The following is an 18376-nucleotide window of genomic DNA, read 5'->3' as shown; positions in this document are numbered from 1 at the left end:
GTAAATGCTTTTGCTCACACACATTAAGTGCCACAACAAACTCAGATCACACACAGGTACCCACCCCAAATGAGGTTCTCTACCCTTACCCTTAAATTCCATTCTCCCCTAGCTTACCCATACTTCTTTACAAGAAAACCATCGCTCGTTAGCACAAGCCCTACCATACTCATTGCTTCTGCCAGCACCACCCCTGAAGCTGATGATCTCTCACCCTTCTCCAAACATTTTTCTTACTGCATACTCCTCCTGGCCCCCCACAGTCACTACACACAGGGGATGCTCACATACATTTGTTCCTCCATAGCAAAACTACTCATTGTTTTCAAGGATCTTTCTATAAGCCAAACCACAATCTTTTCAAGCAGACCTGCATCTATCTGTCAGGTCCATAAGCCCCCTCAGATGCAACTCTGCCACTGAAGAAAACAATCTCCAACCTCCAAGACATCACCTAGACATAACTGCTCCAAAGCAGACTCATTTTATATCATTAAGCCTTCCCACTGCACTTCTTCAGCAAGCAGAATCAGGTGCAACAACATCCTTAAAATCATCTCTCACACCTGTGAAAATCTCCTCTTGTCTTGGTCGCTTTCTAGAAGGTTCTGAGCTACTCAGACAGCTGCAGCATATGAGTCATTCAGGTTGCAAATGTCATCAGGTGCTTCACATTATCCCTTTATCAGGGGTCCTCAAGCAGATAGGATCCTTTCCTACACTGCTACCAGACTGCAACTTCTAACTGAACCTTTTACAAGGTATGTAAACTATAGAGAACAGACCGATCAACTACTTCAAAATGCCCTGAAGGGTATATCTCTGTGGAAAGCTTAACTCTTACTCTGAGATTTTAGGGGAGATTCAGGACCCCGCAGCAGCTTATGTACAGAAAGCTATGGAGCTTTAATTTAAGACTAGCTTTTTTTCTCCTTTTTTTTTTTATTTTTTGTATGTATTAGAAGAAAGGTGAACTATTTCTGCTAACGTGTTTGTGGTTACTGAAGAAATAATGCTTATAGCTCCCTTAATTTTACATTATTGTGTGTTTATTCAATTTAAAACAATTACAATTAGCAGAAAAAACAAATGTAAGCGAACAGTTATTTTCTATACCTTTCAAGTGATTTTTCTTTGTCTTTGGAGGTCAGGTTGTTGCAGAAATTGATGAGCCATTTGAATGCACATGTGTTTGTACATTGTAAAGACTTTTCTTGTTATATTTCCAGTATATTTATAGTCCTCCCTCCACCCCCCAAAAAAAAGTAGCAAGAGATTGCAGGATGTGATGAAACTATTTTCTATTCTCAGCTCTTCTCGTGGCCCTAACTGTTAGCTCTTAAGGTGTCATACCTTTCCCTTAAAATTTAAGGACTGAGAATTTCAGAGTGGAATAACTGTTATTCAGCTGTTGCTATACTGTAAAATATCGTAATTATGTGGAAGAAGTTAAGATAGAGAGTCAATGCTCATTTTGGAGGGTATTGTATCTTACAACATAGAAAACTTCAAACACTGTTTTATTTTATAGCTTCTTTCATTTTGTCAACTTCTCAATTGTCTACTTAGCAATCAAATTTCAAGGTTAAAGGCTTATGTTAAAAAGTATTCGCTTCCTAGTCTCTTACCTCTTGTACAAGATCAAATCCCATAGTGATGGGTGGGGACTGAGACTATGTGAAAAATACGGAGAAAGTCAGGGTTGTAATTACAGCTGCTATTTGAGATGAAGAGCCAAAGCAATTTCTATAAGCTAAGTGTAACTGTTAATGTTCATTAAATGAGAGAAATTTGCTATCTTTAAGGAAAGGCGAAACAACTCCTAGAGAAATTTCTCAATGGGAAGTTAGTGGGTGTTATTACAGTGTTAAAATAGAGACCTTGTTCTAGTCTCATATAAAGCAGAGCATTTAGCTTGGCAATATGTTTTCCTTGTGGAAACTAGTTCACATCTTCTATGTAATATCCACTAATCAGTGAGCAATTTCCAGGGCACTGATAGATTTAAGAGCTTATTTTGAATCCATAAAAACTCAGGACTTTGTGATGGAATAGTAGGTATGATTAAAAATGTATCTTTTGCTGTTGCTAAAAAGCAAATTCTGTTACATGCATGAATCAAACCTGTTTTTACTTTGTTTCTTGAAGTAATCGTTTCCTGATTTTTTTCATGTTCTCCTTGCCTGATATATGTTTTAGGACTATATCTTTTCATTATTACTGTACCTTCCTAATTATGCTGCTGATGAGCTGAGAGTCCTATTTTTCCTTAGGAGGATAAAGGCCTTTAGAAATAAAAAAAAAAAAATTACATAATATTAAGTTTTTGCCTTACCTACTCTGATAATCTATTAACTACTTAATTATCAAACATTCTGCTGAAACTAATCACTGAGAAATTTCTACCTGAATCTTCATTTCAATGTCTAATTAATAGGTGCTTTTAATTCTTTTCAGAATATAGTTGAGATTTCATTTTTGAATGCAAGCACAGTTTCTGTGCATACTACTAAGGACAAGAAATGTTTCAGTGTCTTTTCTAGTCTTTTTCCAAGTATTTTATTGCTTTCATGATACTGGGTTGTAGTCAACTAAAATACCACTAATTGGATCCTTACCAAAACACAGTTATGTAAATATTGAACAGAAAATATTGCACAGAGCAAGATTATTACGGTTCACACTATTAAGTGCTTAGTATTGAGAAAACTACTGTCTTTGTACTTTGTGGGAAAAAATGCAACAGTAAAAATTGTAATAAGATCTATGGTTTGCTTGATGCTGGATAAAGAATCTGCAGATGGTGTTTAGCTTTGCTGCTGTATGCACTGGTTATTTGTTCTGTGGCAAATATTTCTTTAAAACTTGCTGATGGTTGCCAATAAGGTGCACTTAGTGCCTGTGGCTATGGAGTGGTTGAGTGAATGCTTTATATGCTTGCTTATAACAAAAGTGAGAGGAAACAAATGAAGTACTGACTACTTTATCTCCCCAAGTTAGTGAACCTCTGAGCTATGCTTGGCTCATAAATCAAGATAGAAGTTGGCCACCCAGATAGATTTTGGTGTAATTTCTCTGCCTTATGCTGCAGGGCAGGGCAAATGACTTAGGGTCCAGCCATTTACAATGAAGTTGTTAAACCCTAGTGGAGTAGACAATGAGCTAGAGGTATTTGCACTGGAGGCTGGAGGGGAGTTTACTTTTCATGAAGTCTGTATTCACTTTGGTAGAGGTACAGATCTATTATTGAATTTCTAGAGAAAGTCTTACATCCTTAATGTTTTCCTTTTCTGATGAAAAGTGACTCTGTAGGGCAGATTTTGAAGTGTATGTACAAAAAAAACAAGCCTATCAAATACCAAGCTAACCTATGAATAAAACTGCGTATACTCCATGAAATGTAACAATGACCTTTCAAAAACCATCTAATGGGTGAAAAGCCTTTGTAGCAGCACTTAACATAAATATTTTTAGATATTTTTGAGAATGTGTGGCTTCACTGAAACTTCCCTGACTTCTCTCTGGAGCTACTGATTCCATTGTACTTCTGTGACAAAATTAGTTGCCCAACTTGCACTTTTTGGAGGTACAGACTTGGAATTAAGGTTTTCTTAGTATAATCTACACTGAGGTTTGGAAATAGAGGATTAAAACTACAATATATAATGCCAAGTTATTTGTCATACAATAAGAAGTTATTGCTAAGCCTTTGGATGTTCTGTAGAAAATACTTACAGATAAAGATGGAGACAACAAATTTTGCAGTCCAGGTAGCCTCTGTTAAATCTCTTTTAGAATATAGCTCAGTGTTATAAAAATTTCTATTTACAGTGACTTCCTTAATCTCTTGCGCTTCAACGATGTTGCTGGAACTTCCCATTTACCATGTTGAAAGAGAAAGAAGAGATGAAACAATGCTACTCCTGTTGTGTTAGGAAATGCACTGTTTTGGGGAAAGAAATGTCAATCATCTTTTGTAGTATAAAAGAGAATTCTAACACAACTGGCTGCCAGCTTCACTTGACTTGTTACCAAACTGGAATAAAGAACTGCAAGTAGTATATATGCTGTTCAGTGTGTGACTGTGCAGTTGATGTCCAGGGGTTAACCAGGAATATATCTAGAGTAACCTCAAAGCTTCTTAGAAGGTAAAACTGATGTAGCAGAAGCAAAGCTGAGAGGAGGATAAGTGTCAGATCTGGTGTTTCTGTCAGGTGGATTGAGAGGTGAAGATGCTTCTAGGGCATGGTGCAGGTTTTTCTGAGTGCAACTCTCCCAGAAATCTGTCTTATCCCTTCAGAGATAACAGCAGCCTGTAAGGCCTTTCAAGGCTCTGTCATACTGGAAGTATGCAAGACATAGGTGCTTTTTCTGCCTTAGACAATTACTTGCTTTATGCCACACAGTCCTCAGCTGTGACTAATAGTAAGCAGTGGAATATCATGAACAACTGGGAGTTTGCACAGTAGCATTGTTCAAACAAGTGTGTTTTTGCCAATAGAAACTCAAATGTATTTAATGCTATCATATTTCCCTAGCAACATTCCAGATTGGCTGGTAGACTCTGAAAGCCCTCTTTATTGTACTTCTTGCAAAAAGCCTGACATTTTAGATTAAATAAATGGATGTTGTGATTGTAAGCCTTTTAAAATGGAGTTTAAAAACTTTATCAGCTTTGCTTTCTACAGCATACCCTTCTATAGGCCCATATTGAACTTGGGTGTGCTAATGAGAATCTCTCAGACTGGAGAGAGTGACAATTCCCAAACACATGAAAGCTTCCACAGCGTTTTCTTTTTATTCTCAAACCTGTGTTTTCTCTTTGTTCATTGAATCATCTACTGTTCTTGTTTGTGTTTTTTTTTTGTTTGTTTTTCGTGGAGTTTTTCATTTTGATGTCAGGCTACTCCTACAGACCTCTGCTGAGAGCTTTGCATTCCAGCACTGCTGAAATCTGGATGCTCCACAGTTGATGTATTTTGAGGCTGAGTCCTATGAAAAATGTACATAAACACTGATTTTAATAATAGAGTGCTAGTTCCTATAACTTCTTAAATTGTTAATGATAGGCACTATGAGAATAAAGGAGAATTATTTTAGAAGAACTGGTCATTTAAGAACTATACAACTCAGTCATACCTAAAGGTATGGGAAAACAAACTTTTTGGGAGGATTGAGTTTAAAATAGAAGGATACAATGCAAAAAGGAAGCAACTAAATCTCTACTACAAATGAGGTGCAGGTAAATTAGTTGATGCTTTTTTGAAACCCAGCTGCTTCTTGCCTGCTATATTCTGGCAGATCTCCAGAACGAACAGGGCTAGTTTCTGATATAGAACTGAAGCTCCAGGTAGAAGCAGCCAGTTGCTGCCACAAGCTTTTCACCTGTTAACACGTTAGATGGTATTTCTCAAGTCTCCTTCAAAACAACATGATGTTTTTAAAGGAAAACAGTAGAGACCTCACAGTGCAGACAAACAGAGTGGAAGCGGAAATGACCCCATTACCGTTAAGCAGTTGTAATATTTACTTGATTATTTCTTGTTTCAACTCAGCAACTTGTTTAATTATCAATCTTGCTTTATTTGGAAGCAATTTGTTTTTAAGAGCAAAAGGTGCTAGAAACATATATCACTTGACAGTCTCAATCTTAAAAAGGAGTTTCTAGTTTCATGGTTGTCGTGAGAATGTAAACCGAAGTGCACTGTAAAGGTGGTGCATAATGTTTCAGATTTATTTCTTCCTGACTGTTGACTTGTTTGAACAAGGAAAACTGCTGATCATTTCCTACAATGTTGAGTTTTAGTTTTTTTAGTGCAAGTTAGGTTAAGTACGTAGTCTTCCTTATTTCTGCTGTGCATTTCTTGTGACTTGAGACACATTTTCTCTGTACTTCCAGAATCTGTTATGTTTACGGACCTCTTCAAATCACGCTGTTCTCAAAGTTATTGCTCTAACACAAAATAAAATACAGAAACAGTGGTAGTACCATGCATGTACAAAGATTAAATAGCTTTTTGCAGGACCCAATAAATTCCTTTTGTACAAAGGGAACTTCATGAGGAAGACTGGTGTAGCTTATCAGAGCTCAGTTATACAAGCATGCTAATAACTTAAATTGCTTAATATCTACCTTGACTAGAAAATACTTGTGGCCAAAGCTTCTATCATCTGTGAAACTGCTTGGAAAAAAAGTCTTCAACTATGGTAGTGGGAATTAGCAGTCTACAGAGATGGACATACTAAAGCTTTCTATGCTAAAACTTACAACAGAGCTTTTATAGATAAAGATCTTGTTTTGATAGATAAATCTTGTTTTTATAGATAAAGTTTTTGTTTTGATGTTTAAAATCTCTTTGATCTATCTAGTGCAACTGAGTCTGTTTTTTTCCCATTCCGTCGATTCTGGTGCTACCTGAGGTATACATTCAAATTTCACATAATGGCCTTGCTTTGGCATAGTGTTTTATCGCTGAGGAAAGATCCCGCTTCATATTCTGCACTGCAACTTTCTCTACTGAATAGAAAAGAAAGTACATAAATCTAACAAAACAGATTTAGTGTGTTAATTCTAATCCCCCTTCCTTCTGAGTGCTTGTTTAATTTAGTCTGATTAGTGAACTGTACTGCTGTTAAATTTCAGTTTGGTTACTTTTAGCCCTGCTGGATGGTTAGAATGTGCCTAGTTGTTCTTGATGTCCTACAGCTAGGACAATATAGCCAAAGTATTAATTGGTGATGGTTGATGCAATTCAACTTTGTCATACATAAATTTCTTTAAGTAGCTAAATGTAACTTGTAGTTGAGCTTTGTTTGATCTTAAAAAGGCAAGTGAGAAAACGAATTGTTCTCTGGTGACTTTCAATACATCAAGTGTAGTAAAGATGCCAATATTGTTTGTAAATTGTACATTGAAAAGGAGTGTTGAGCCATTTACTTTCATAAATGGAGATGTTGGGGAATTTCAAACATCCTCTGTCTTGCTTTCAAAACTGATGTGTCATCTGGACCCTTTAGATATAGAGTGCTCACACTGGCTTAACTTGTCTGTGTACCTTTTCCTATGATGTTGGGAATCCTTGAAAGTCATTTCCAAGCTGGTTACAAAACAAATTTTGAGCATCTAAATTCAGAAAAGTGACGCTGGGAGCCAGAGCTCAGCTGTTATTTGATCTTCAGGTCACCTTGGGAACAAGGATTTGTTAGTCTGGGGATTATAGAGGAAGGAAGGGTTAAAAAAGGTTATCATGTTTTTTGCACATACTGAGAAAGAATTGCAGCTTTGGCAAGGCTAAGCACATTAGTACCAGTTCAGATCAAAATGCAAACAAAAATCAAATTTTCTCTGCCTGAAAACTAGTTCTGCCACCTCTGCTCTGAAAGCACATTTAACACCACACACAGGTTGAGTTTTTAAATATTTTGTTGCCTTTGGTATGGAAATATACATAAGGATGCTTTTGCAAGATTGCTGTGGGCTAACAGTTTAACTAATGCATGTAGTTTGTTGTCTTCCTCAATTCGCATTGGATCTTAACTGTGTTTCCCACTTTGTAATTCCATACTCTAGTAGGCTATAAGCTGTTCTGGTTGCTTGAAGAGATTTCCGAAATAAGCTGGAAAATATTTCACAGACAGGAATTAGGGCATCAGTACACAGGAGTCCAGTTGTCACTCCAGCATTTGTTTATCTCAGCTAATGACTATCAGTTAAAAACAAACAAACAAACAAAAAAAACATAGCCACTGTGGCAAGAATCAAATCTTAAAGGTATGTTATTAACTGTTGTGTGTATGAAGATCATTAACTTCAGTTTGGGATTGCACGCTGCGCAGGTGCCAAATATTGACATGCTGCAAGCTTTGAGGGGCTTTGGTTTTTCTTGGATTTGGTGTAGAGGAACATCTGAGAGCTCCATACTTGAATATTTAAAGTTTTAGAGGCAGATTCCTTGTTCTAAATAAATACAATATGCTGGTTTATAAACCACAATCGTTGCTGAGCTACATACTGCAATATCAGAAGGAGGTTTATCATCTTTATTGTTAATAGGTCCTTATGAATGTCTATCGATATCAGGAAACATACCTGTGATTCCTCAGCCAAAAACAGACTATTAGAGACAGAGACATGTTACATGTATACCTTAAATTAAACTGTATTGGTAATTTTATTTATTCAGTCCTGTAAAATCTAAAATAGATTCAAGAATGCTATTCTTGTTTAAGTGATGCAATTCATAATACCCTTCTAAGATGGATTAGGTAACCTTATTTAACTCTATCCTCTCGAGGTCTTTAATAACCTTAACATATCTGTCATTCCCATCTGCTTTAATTTAAGGCTGATTATGCTAACATGCCTTAAAACTGGAAGCCACCTGACCATTCAATATTGTTCTAAGCAGATACAGCTTATAGTGTTTTGAGAATATAAACACAAAGCTTGCTATTGTGAAGCTAGTTGATTCTATTGGCCTTGTCCTTGTTTAGTCTTCATGTGAGCTTGGAAAGCGGTTAGCCTTTTTGAGAAGCTTTCCTTTGTTTGGAACTTCCCCTCCCCCACATCAGTTCTTGCTAGCCTGCCACTGTTCCAGTAGGTGTCGATTTTCTGAACGTGTGTGCCTTGCAGAATGAGAGTCCAGCTGAAGGGTAAGGCAGGAACAGTAAGCTCAGCAGCTGGTTGGTCAGATTTGCAAGGAGCTAAAGGTCTGGTGCTTCACAACGAGTCACAGATTTGATTTATGCCTTATTGTACATTTTGTGAATACTTGATGGGCTAGTGAAGGCTGCCATGCAGATTAGATAGGAAGGGGCTCTGCTGGTAAATATAAGAACAGGCCGCTTTATTACCTAGTCAATATCTGACAGGCAGATTACATCACTGATGTGTTGAACTATTTTAATTTCCAGGGATTATTTATTTTGATTCTATTTGAATGCTTCACTCAAAATAGAAGAGGTACGAGGACTGTCGTAGTGTTGCTGGATTAGGTTAAACAACAAGTTTCAAAGAAATATTTCTGTTGTGCAAAGTACAGGTTTTTGAAGGGCTAAATTAGAGGAACTATTAACTCCTCACCATTTATTATCTCATCTCTTGAGACTCTTAAATCTTGTAGAGCTGGTTAATCATAGGATTCTCTCATTCCTGTTTTTCTTAGATCCTGGCTTTGTTTATTGCTAGGATGTGACACTTTGTTTTACTTATAAGAAGCTGCTGCTGGTACTAAACAGTGTATCTTTTTGCTGATCTACATAACTATATTTAAGCAATGTGAAAGAGCAACTGATGACTAACAGCTGAGTTGAGGCATGTTGTCCTACAGTATATCGTAGCAATGTAGATTAAAGTTCTTGCAAATTGACTGCATCAAATATGTATAGAAAATGAACAGCATTGAATATGGGCACAAAGATTGTCTTAGTATTCTTGCTAAGGGTTACAATATTCAAACGGGTATTAATATGTTGAATTATTTTGTTCGCTTCCAGGGAAGTTCAGAAGATCTATGGACTGTAAGTAAGCTTAGGCAAGGAATTTGACAGATCTTTCTCCTTGCTAGTGAAAGAGATACATACATCTGGTGAAAGTGTAACAGGCTTTTTAAGAGTGTATATTTCCAGTTCCAGCCTCTTTGGTTTATGGATTATTCCTGTATGGTTGGAGTTTTCACAGATTACTTTCCTGAGTGACTGTCATGACCAAATTTTTTTTTTAACTTATTCCTCAGAGTGCAAATGCAGCTTCTTTATCAGACAATTTTTTTGTTCTTATGTGAGCTTACTAAGCTATCTTTCTTGGCTTTATTGCTTCAGGTTCTTGATTCCAGTTTGGTGAAGAAAACAACAAAATGTATTTTTACTTCTGTTCCTGTCTAGTGTTTCTCAAGGATCTCTTTATTAGGATAGCTTAATATATTTAGCTTTCATTCATTTCCCATGGCAGATGCTGCAAGGTAACTAGCCATGTAAACTAGCTGTCTGCTGAAATGCAAGTTTTACACACAGATAGAAGCAGCTGATCAGTCTAAATTTTACTACATTGGGTTTTCTTTAGATGTCTGGCATAGCAAAGCTTTATGTTTCTCTAGATTTTAAAATTCTGCTTTCCTTTAAATGTAATGCCATGGTATTCTCATTATGGTGTTATGTATATGCTGACTATGCATACATGATACAAAAAGTTCTACTACAGAATTTCTTTATGCTAAGGAACCTCTATTCAGTTCAGTGGTGGATAAAATTAACTTTCTCCTTCTATTAAAAGATGGGTAACATTTTGCTTCTGTTACAAGATGGGAAAAAAATCATCCTTTATTGTCATAAGGTGTTATTCTCCTAACAGTTGGCTGCTTCTGGGCAGCTTCTGTCTCAGCACACTTGGGTTTTTGAAAGACCTGTGTGCTTCACGAGATTATGAATTCCTTAGATGAGTTCCTAGACTTCATTACTGAAGCTGAATCCCTGGAGGATGGGCATGAAAATTCTGCATTGAGGTGCTAGATCTTACTCATCCAGCTTCCATTGAAATATGAGTTAAGCTGTAATGCATTTCAAACGTTCACTTGGCATGAATAATCTGGATATAGAAGAAGTGATTGACTTGGAGTATACAAGTTTTTGGTGCAAAATTTCAACCTTGAGGAATCAGATGATTCTTCAGTGGTCATTAAACTCAATGTGCTGAAAATAAGACAGATGTGGGAATTTTGATTCCTTCACCAAGCTGATAAATTATCTATTATATATGCTCAAATCAATACCTAAACTTGTGTTTTAGACTTATCTATAGTCTTGATCCTGGTGTTTGTCCTCTTGAGTTGTTTGTTAAAGTCAGTTTGTAATATTCAGCTACTTTTCTAAGCTTATTGATTTTAAGTACTTAAAAGACATTGACAAGTCTTTGCATAGCTAAATTAAATACACATACTTTGCTGCAGATCTCAGTTGCTGACTAATGATAACTAAACTTCAAGGAAGACTCTACTAGAAGGTGTTTAAAAATAAGCAAGTAAAATAGCTACTTTATCTTATAACCCTTCATATTTACTAGCTTTTAGATGTTTGAGTAACCAGCTATCAGATACAATAATTCTGTTAAATGCCTTGATTTGAACAATACAGGTTCCATAATCTATTCTGTTACTATTTGGGTGAAATCGTAGGCAGGCTTATGTCAGGAAGGGAGAATTAATCTGTAGATGGATCACTGAAGGATCAACTGATATCATAAATGTCTCTTAAGGCTATCATGTAAACACACGAGCTCAGTTAAGATGAAACCAAATTTTTATAAAATTAGTTTAGCTTTAATATGCTTATTCAACTTAAGATCAGAAAGCGGTTTTATACAAATTTTATGTAAAAATATTTGGATATCGAGTTCATTTTCTATTAGAATGACTACTTTCAATTCCAACTGTTATGTCATACTGTGCCAAGCTGTTTTTCTGTAAGAAGTTAATGCTTGCAGTTGTGCTATGTTAGCTTGAAAACTAGGCAACAGACATGGGGAAGTAGAGGTTTGTAGCCCTTGCCAGAAAATTTGAAACATACTAAATACTTCACAGAAGTGAGTGAATAACACTTATGTAGACCTTGAATTCTAGTGCTTCAGGGGTGTCCTTTGATAAATTCCTGTTTGCATTTGGTGCTAGCAGTTCCATGATAGTGAAACTCAAAAAGGCATTTAAATATCAAGAAATTAATCCTCAATAGTGGCTTATAGAATAACTGTGGGAATGTGGTACAAGTAAATATTAGTATCACTACCCATATACAAGAAAACAGGTGTATCATGCAGACTTAGGTGTAAGAGAATGTAGAAGAAAAAATGGGCTCTAGTAGTCCATGCAAGTGCTACTAGAGTTAAAACTATGAGGAAGCTTGCAGTATTGTTCAGAAAATGATCTGTGTCTAGGGATTCTCAGAATATTTCTCAGTTGTTGGATCAATTTTCTCAGCTGCACTGGCAGGGTAAAATTATATTCAGGATGAGTAATGAATGAATGGTGTTCTTGGTGAATGGTGTAGTAGTTCTTTCAAGTTTCCCATGTGAAAGTTGGCGAGTCTGTCCTGAGTCATAAATGACAGGGAGAAAAACTAAATTTACAGACACAAGGTGTTACAGTAACTTGGTGAAAAAGAAAAGGTGCAGCTTATACTAGAATTCAAGGACGGGGTTGAGGAAGTAGTATGATGAGCAAGGAAGAGGTGGAATTTTTTTCAATATGCACCTTAATTTGCTGCAGCAAAAAAGTACTAAGCAATCTCCATTGAAATAAAGAGTTGTTGCCTGAGTTATCCTACTTTTTTAGCTTAGACTCCTAAAATATATATATATATTATATATATAAAACTGCAAAGAGTATTTTACTGGTAGTCACAATCCTTATAGCACTGCTGTGAAAAGCTAAAATAGACTGAATCCATACCATGAAATTACAGTACATTCTGTAATTTGCTCTATACTGACAGTGAATATAATCACATCTTATAAAATTAATAGTAAATGCTTTACTGCATCTTCTTGTTATCCAGACATTTAACTAATGGCTGCTTGTTTATTCTGTATTTTCCAAGAAATTTTTTTTTATGCTGCCTGCAAAAATATACAAATCCTGCTCTGGCAAGGGTGTTTTGCCAGTTGCTGTGAAGTGTAGGCAGACAAAGTACTAATGTCCTGTCTCTTCAGCCATGTTAATAGATATGCCAACATCAAAATGATTCAGTGTATTTATCCACATATGGATTTACATTTATGTACATCAACGTTTTATGTAGTTCCACGTATTAAGTGATGAATTTAACCAAGAAACTAATCCAGAATATAAAGGGAAGACAATATGCTATGGATACGTGCACTGATTTTTACATCTGAAATTTATGCAAACTTTTTTCCAGAATTTTTTAGTTTTAGTTTAAAAAATAAAAAGGGACAGATAGCCATAAATAGGTGCATGAGTGCACCTATTAAAAAAAAAAAAAGAATTGAAGTTAATCAATTACTCTAAACTGTTTGTTCTAGAATCCTGTAAGATCAGATTAGGTGACAGATTTGATTAGCGTGCTGTAAAAGAATTTAGAGCTCATTTCTATCTCTGCAATAGATTTTTGGATGTAAAACTACAAAGAGTTACTTAAAACTGAATTCTCTCATACTTGCTATGATGCCACTACATTCAGTGCTCTGCACTTGGTCTGCCTTCTCAGTCCATAAAGGAGAGTTGGAGCCTTGGTAGTAGATCTAAAATTAGACAACACATTGAGCTGTCATCTGGTACTATTAGTGCCATTTACAAGATAAAAGTTGAGTATCTTGACCCATTATTACTCAGTTACAGTCACAAGGTTAGGGGGAAAAAAAAACCTTTTGTGAAGGTCTAATAGAAATGATTTCAATCTGAAAGAAATAACTTTTCAGCATACTACAAATGTGTCTAGGACTGAGAAGGATTTTTGACCACAGAATGTACGCAAAAAGCTGAAAGTTAAGTGTCATAATGTTTGTTAATATGTACGTATCAGATTGTAGCAGTCAGTGTTTTAAAGTACTCTCATCAGTTTTCAGCTAAAAACAGACAAAAAAAGTCTGAATTTGCTTCTTTCAGTGGGTTGTGAGTTGTTGGATTCAGATTACCTTGAGCAGTTATGTAATGTTGCAAAGGCATATTACTAATGAATACAGATTCAAGGACAGAAGATGCTGTGTGCTGAAGTAAACTGATATTCTCATGTTTCTATTAAACCTTTTCCCCTGAAAAGACCTGAGACAACATCAGAAATTGTGGGAACTGGCTTGCTTTCAGAGTTTTAGTCTGGCCTATTCATATTTTTTGAAAAGGGATAGATTGAGAGAAACTTTTATATGAAACGTAATGATTTACTCAAAGGATAAAAACATAAAGATTTGTTGAATTGGGATAACTGAAAACACAAGTGCTTTTGAAACAGGTAGAAATAAGCACCTTCTAGCCTTATATATTAGTATATGGATATATTCAGAGAACAGACTTAGCTTCATACAAGCTAACCCAGGACAAGAAGTAGTTCAAAACCATTTAAGCTATGCTGTTGCTAGATGAATTTGCTTTCACACAAATAGATTGCATCCTGACCCTGAATGTGTGAGCCCCGAAAACTAGTTTATTTTCCTCTGGATATTTCTGGGAACATTTCTGCACAGACTTTTTATTTCCTCATTCTTAAGACAGGCTATGAAATTCACTTAATAGTGAGAAGGAATCACTCATAGTTATGGAACTACAGTTATTATTTTTTCAAATAGATATAACAACTGAAATTTTTAGTCAAAAATTCAGTGTATAATCACTTCAGTTTCTGTCTGTTGCAGAATTTTTCACCATCAACTGGTTTGAGTGCTACTCAAAGATCTAGAAAATTAGACTATCCCTTAACCATGCTGAGTCTCTGAATTCATTTCAAATAAGCGCTTAGCTTTTGCCTCGGTGACAAACTAAAACTCCTACAATTTAGTTACATTAGTTAGCTATTTGATATGTCAGCTTGTCAAAGGGAAAACTATGTGTGGGATGGGACAGTTCCTGGATTCCTCCAATGTTGGAGGTGAAGAAGGCAGCAGAAGTTATTCATCTTTCATCTTACACTCGCTAAAGAGAGAATAGGCATGTTAGACTGAAATATTCAGTTTATCTAATTTGTAATGCTAGCAGAAACTGGTAGAACGTGAAATTAAATGCTGTATGAAACATTTTAATTTTTGTTTGCATAAGCCACTGTTTCAGTTGTGGGTTTTTTTTAAATAAATATTATACATCACCTTAGATAATGAGCATAAGGTATTAAATATCCTCCACAAAAGGGGGAGGATGTGTCACCTAAATTTACTTAACTTGAAAGTAACTTTCTCATTTTCAACAGTGTTCTCTAGAATGAGGCCAAGAAGACATCCGCGTTCTGGTATGGCTTTGGTAGAACACAGGTAACACCACATTCTGTCTGCAAACATAACCAGATAGTTCTTCAATAGAGCTGGCATCCATTGGGTGTGTAAACTTTCATGGTAACACAGACATTAATGCATATGAGCTTTGAAATTGGAGCAGGGAGACAGTACTTGTCAGATATTTCTGAGATTTAGCTTTAATGTACTGACTTTATGCTCCGTGTTTTTACCTTCCTCTTGGGAAATATATTATTTCACAATGAAAACAAAATAAAAACTGAAAAATAATTTTTCAGAATAGCTATTCCAAGAGGGATCCTCAGTGATACTGGATTCTGATTATACTCTGATTATAAAGTTGTTATTGGTGCCCACAGGATATATCCAGTGTCCCGTAGCTGAAATGTTATAACACAGTAATATAAGAGCAGCTTTTGTGAAGAGAGTTTGATAGGAAGAGTATATCAGTTACATGTGTAAGCCTTACATGATGCTAATTCATACATGAAGCTAAATTAATTAAACAATTTAACTGCTGGACTGTTCATGGAGCTGGATGAGCAAGTTATTTTTAGCCCATTCAAATAACTGCTATTCAGACTTCAAGTTATAAGTAACAAATGGTACGTAGTAGCTCTCTAGTTTGGATTTGAAGGTTTGTTTCAGGCTGGACAATATGCTAACTTGTATTTCATGCAGAGAATTGCCTGCTAAGATCCCAATCTCTGGATTCAGTTTCATAGTGACCTTTGCAGATGATATCTCTCTATACAGCTATAAGAACAAATTAGTGTCTCTATCAATCTTTGTCAGAGTTAAAGAAATAGCAACTTTTCTTTCCGAAAAATCTCTGATATTGTACAAATACTCAATCTTTTTCCTAAATTATAACTGATATTTGCTCTAACCTGTTAGTTGAGGTGTGGTATTGAACCCAAACATAAAAATGACTACTCACACAGCAGACTCCAAAAGAATATGAGGAAATCGTAGAAGAAATGCTCACCTCTTCCAGAAGCATTTCAGACTTCAAGTTGGTTTAATGTGTTGGCTCAGATGTGTATCAAGGAATAGATATCTCGTGTATCTCTTTCCTAAATATGAGCATCTGCAGTAGATAAGTGAATATGTGAACAAACTAATATGGAGATATTTATATTCAGTTATTTGGTTGTTGCCTTTAGAATCTGATGTAAATTAAGTTCAAAACAAGTAATTTCCTCTTACTTAAGGTAGGAAAGAATTGGGGGTTTTACATGCTGACTTTACTTGTAAGTAGTTGTAACTGACTAATATGGTCTATTAGTATAGAACATGAACAACTTACAAATACTTTAGCATGTGGTCCATTTTGTCTTATAAATGCCAGTATAAATGATATTTCACTTTCACATTATACTTGTTTGAATCCATTGAAGTTGTTTTAAACAATTAAGAAATTGCATGTACATAAAATCAGAGGTAGCTATACTGTACTTATGAGTCTGTCTTAATCAGATATCTGTATTTACATACAATGATTTTGTTTCAGTTGTAGTGAGTCAAAATCCTCTGGAAGACGTCTTCAAAAATGCATTTAGAGAAACATTAAGGAGCAATGCATCGTGTTCTCACTGTACGGATGTGGCTACTCAGAATATTGAGTCTAGAGATAATGATGCTTATGTTAGGAAAGGCTGGGACTAGAATATTATTGCAGGAAATCTGTATTTACCATGAGATTTATTGGTGTGAGTCATGTGCCAGAAGCGCACCTGGTATGGCTGTTCTGTAGCTTTTTTCTTAGCTTAGTTCCAGCAATAACAATCAATCTCACACTGCAGCACTCATGTGTTCACTAGTTTCTGAATAACATCACTGTACTGAGTTGAATGCAATGCCACAGCACTATGTCAAGGTACAGTACACCTCAATTCCTCCCACAATGAAGAGTTATGCCAACTTCAATGTCCAAAAGGAAGTGCTATCTATGAGTTGTGTAAGCTTCAGAAGAAGAAGGAACAGTGTATGTTGATGTGTTACAGTACTGTAAATTGTTACAGAATTACAACTTCAGAGGGCGTAGGGAAGAAAGCTTGATGACATGTTAGATCTGCTTTTCAGAACTACTTGTTTTTTTAAGAGCTGCTCTAAAAATAAAGTGTAGTATGCATTAATCACACTTTTTTCTTAAAGTGTCTAATATCTGCACAGAGTACTTAATTTTTACTTCTCCTTACTTCAGAGATGTGTGTCCTCATAATCACATGCATAAAAGCATGAATATAGCAAAAATCAAATGAAGAATTCTGCAATACTAATTAAGGATGCATTTTAAAAGAAACTGGGATCAGTGATGTGAAAAAGCTGTTTTCTCCTGGGTGCTCTCTCCAGAAGTAGTACTTGGTAACAATGGTGACCTTTCACATACAACAGTTAGAAAACGTGTCTGTTAAAGACAGAGTAACTTATAAAGTCATTTGTAACTTAATTCTATATCAGAACTGTGCTTTGCCTTGTATAATAAAAGCAGTTATGGTGGCTACTGCTACTGATGGCCATGAAAACACATCAGAATTTGTGAAAGCCAGACTATGGTAGCCACCCATAGGACCTTTTTCCTTGCAGTTTATTTTCATATGGTGATTTCAGTAAAGGTAGATTCCTAGGGAAATTTGGACAGCTTGTCATTGTCTGCTGGCAAGCAGAGTTGGAAGGCTATTCTACTACTCAGGATGTTATCTAATTTGTCAGAACTCCCCCCCCCCCCTTTTTTTTTTTTCGTAGTGGGCAAGTCCCAGGAGACAAAAGGGGAGATCTGTAAGTGTAATATGCTAACACAGGAATGTTATGGAAGGGAGGAAAAAGCTTTCTTCTGCAACTTTTTCAACAAATGTGTGGCACAAAATAAACTGGGATACATTAATAAATGTAAGAAAACATAAGTACTACATGGTTTCAGGGGTAACTAGCTAATAGATAGCTCCAAACAGATATCCTTCCCTTCAAGATTCATATTTATGATCAACAAATGTCATGTTCTCTGTTAGTTTTAATGCTTTAATTAGTCTGTTCTATTTTTGCTATCTGTTTTCTGTGACCTTGGCTGTCCTTGGATGGGCTTATTGTTTGACCCTGTTCGTGTAAAAGGGTGAGTGTATCTATTGTTTGCAAGTCTTTGACCTCATTTTAGTCTTGTCTAGAAGATTTTTCTGCTGTATTTTTTTGTGTGACACTTGTAAAGAAATCTTAATAGATTATTTGCTAGCTCATCTCTAGCTTCTTCAGCCATGGTCAATGTATAAGGAGATAAGTCAGTTCTTCCTTCTGTGCAGCCTGCCTTTAGTGAAAAGGAGCTTTTCTGCCTAGCTGCTAGCAGAAACTGGACAGGTTCCTACAGATATCCTATTATGATTTGGCAAGTTTGTCTAAACCAAGCTATTACCATCAAATACTTACACATTTGCT

The 18376-nt window shown here is 35.8% G+C and overlaps 1 long non-coding RNA gene across 1 annotated transcript; it reads left to right on the top strand.

Moving 5' to 3' along the window:
- The first annotated feature begins 602 nt into the window (after positions 1-602).
- LOC104910736 lies at positions 603-16494 on the top strand. Its single transcript, XR_002114380.2, has 3 exons — positions 603-761; positions 14905-14965; positions 16461-16494. It is a non-coding gene; the product is annotated as an uncharacterized LOC104910736 (long non-coding RNA).
- The last annotated feature ends 1882 nt before the right edge of the window (positions 16495-18376 follow it).

The sequence above is a fragment of the Meleagris gallopavo genome, chromosome 4 (assembly GCF_000146605.3).
Source record: "Meleagris gallopavo isolate NT-WF06-2002-E0010 breed Aviagen turkey brand Nicholas breeding stock chromosome 4, Turkey_5.1, whole genome shotgun sequence".
In the NCBI taxonomy this organism is placed as follows: Eukaryota; Metazoa; Chordata; class Aves; order Galliformes; family Phasianidae; genus Meleagris; species Meleagris gallopavo.
This window is presented reverse-complemented; position numbering and strand designations above follow the sequence as displayed.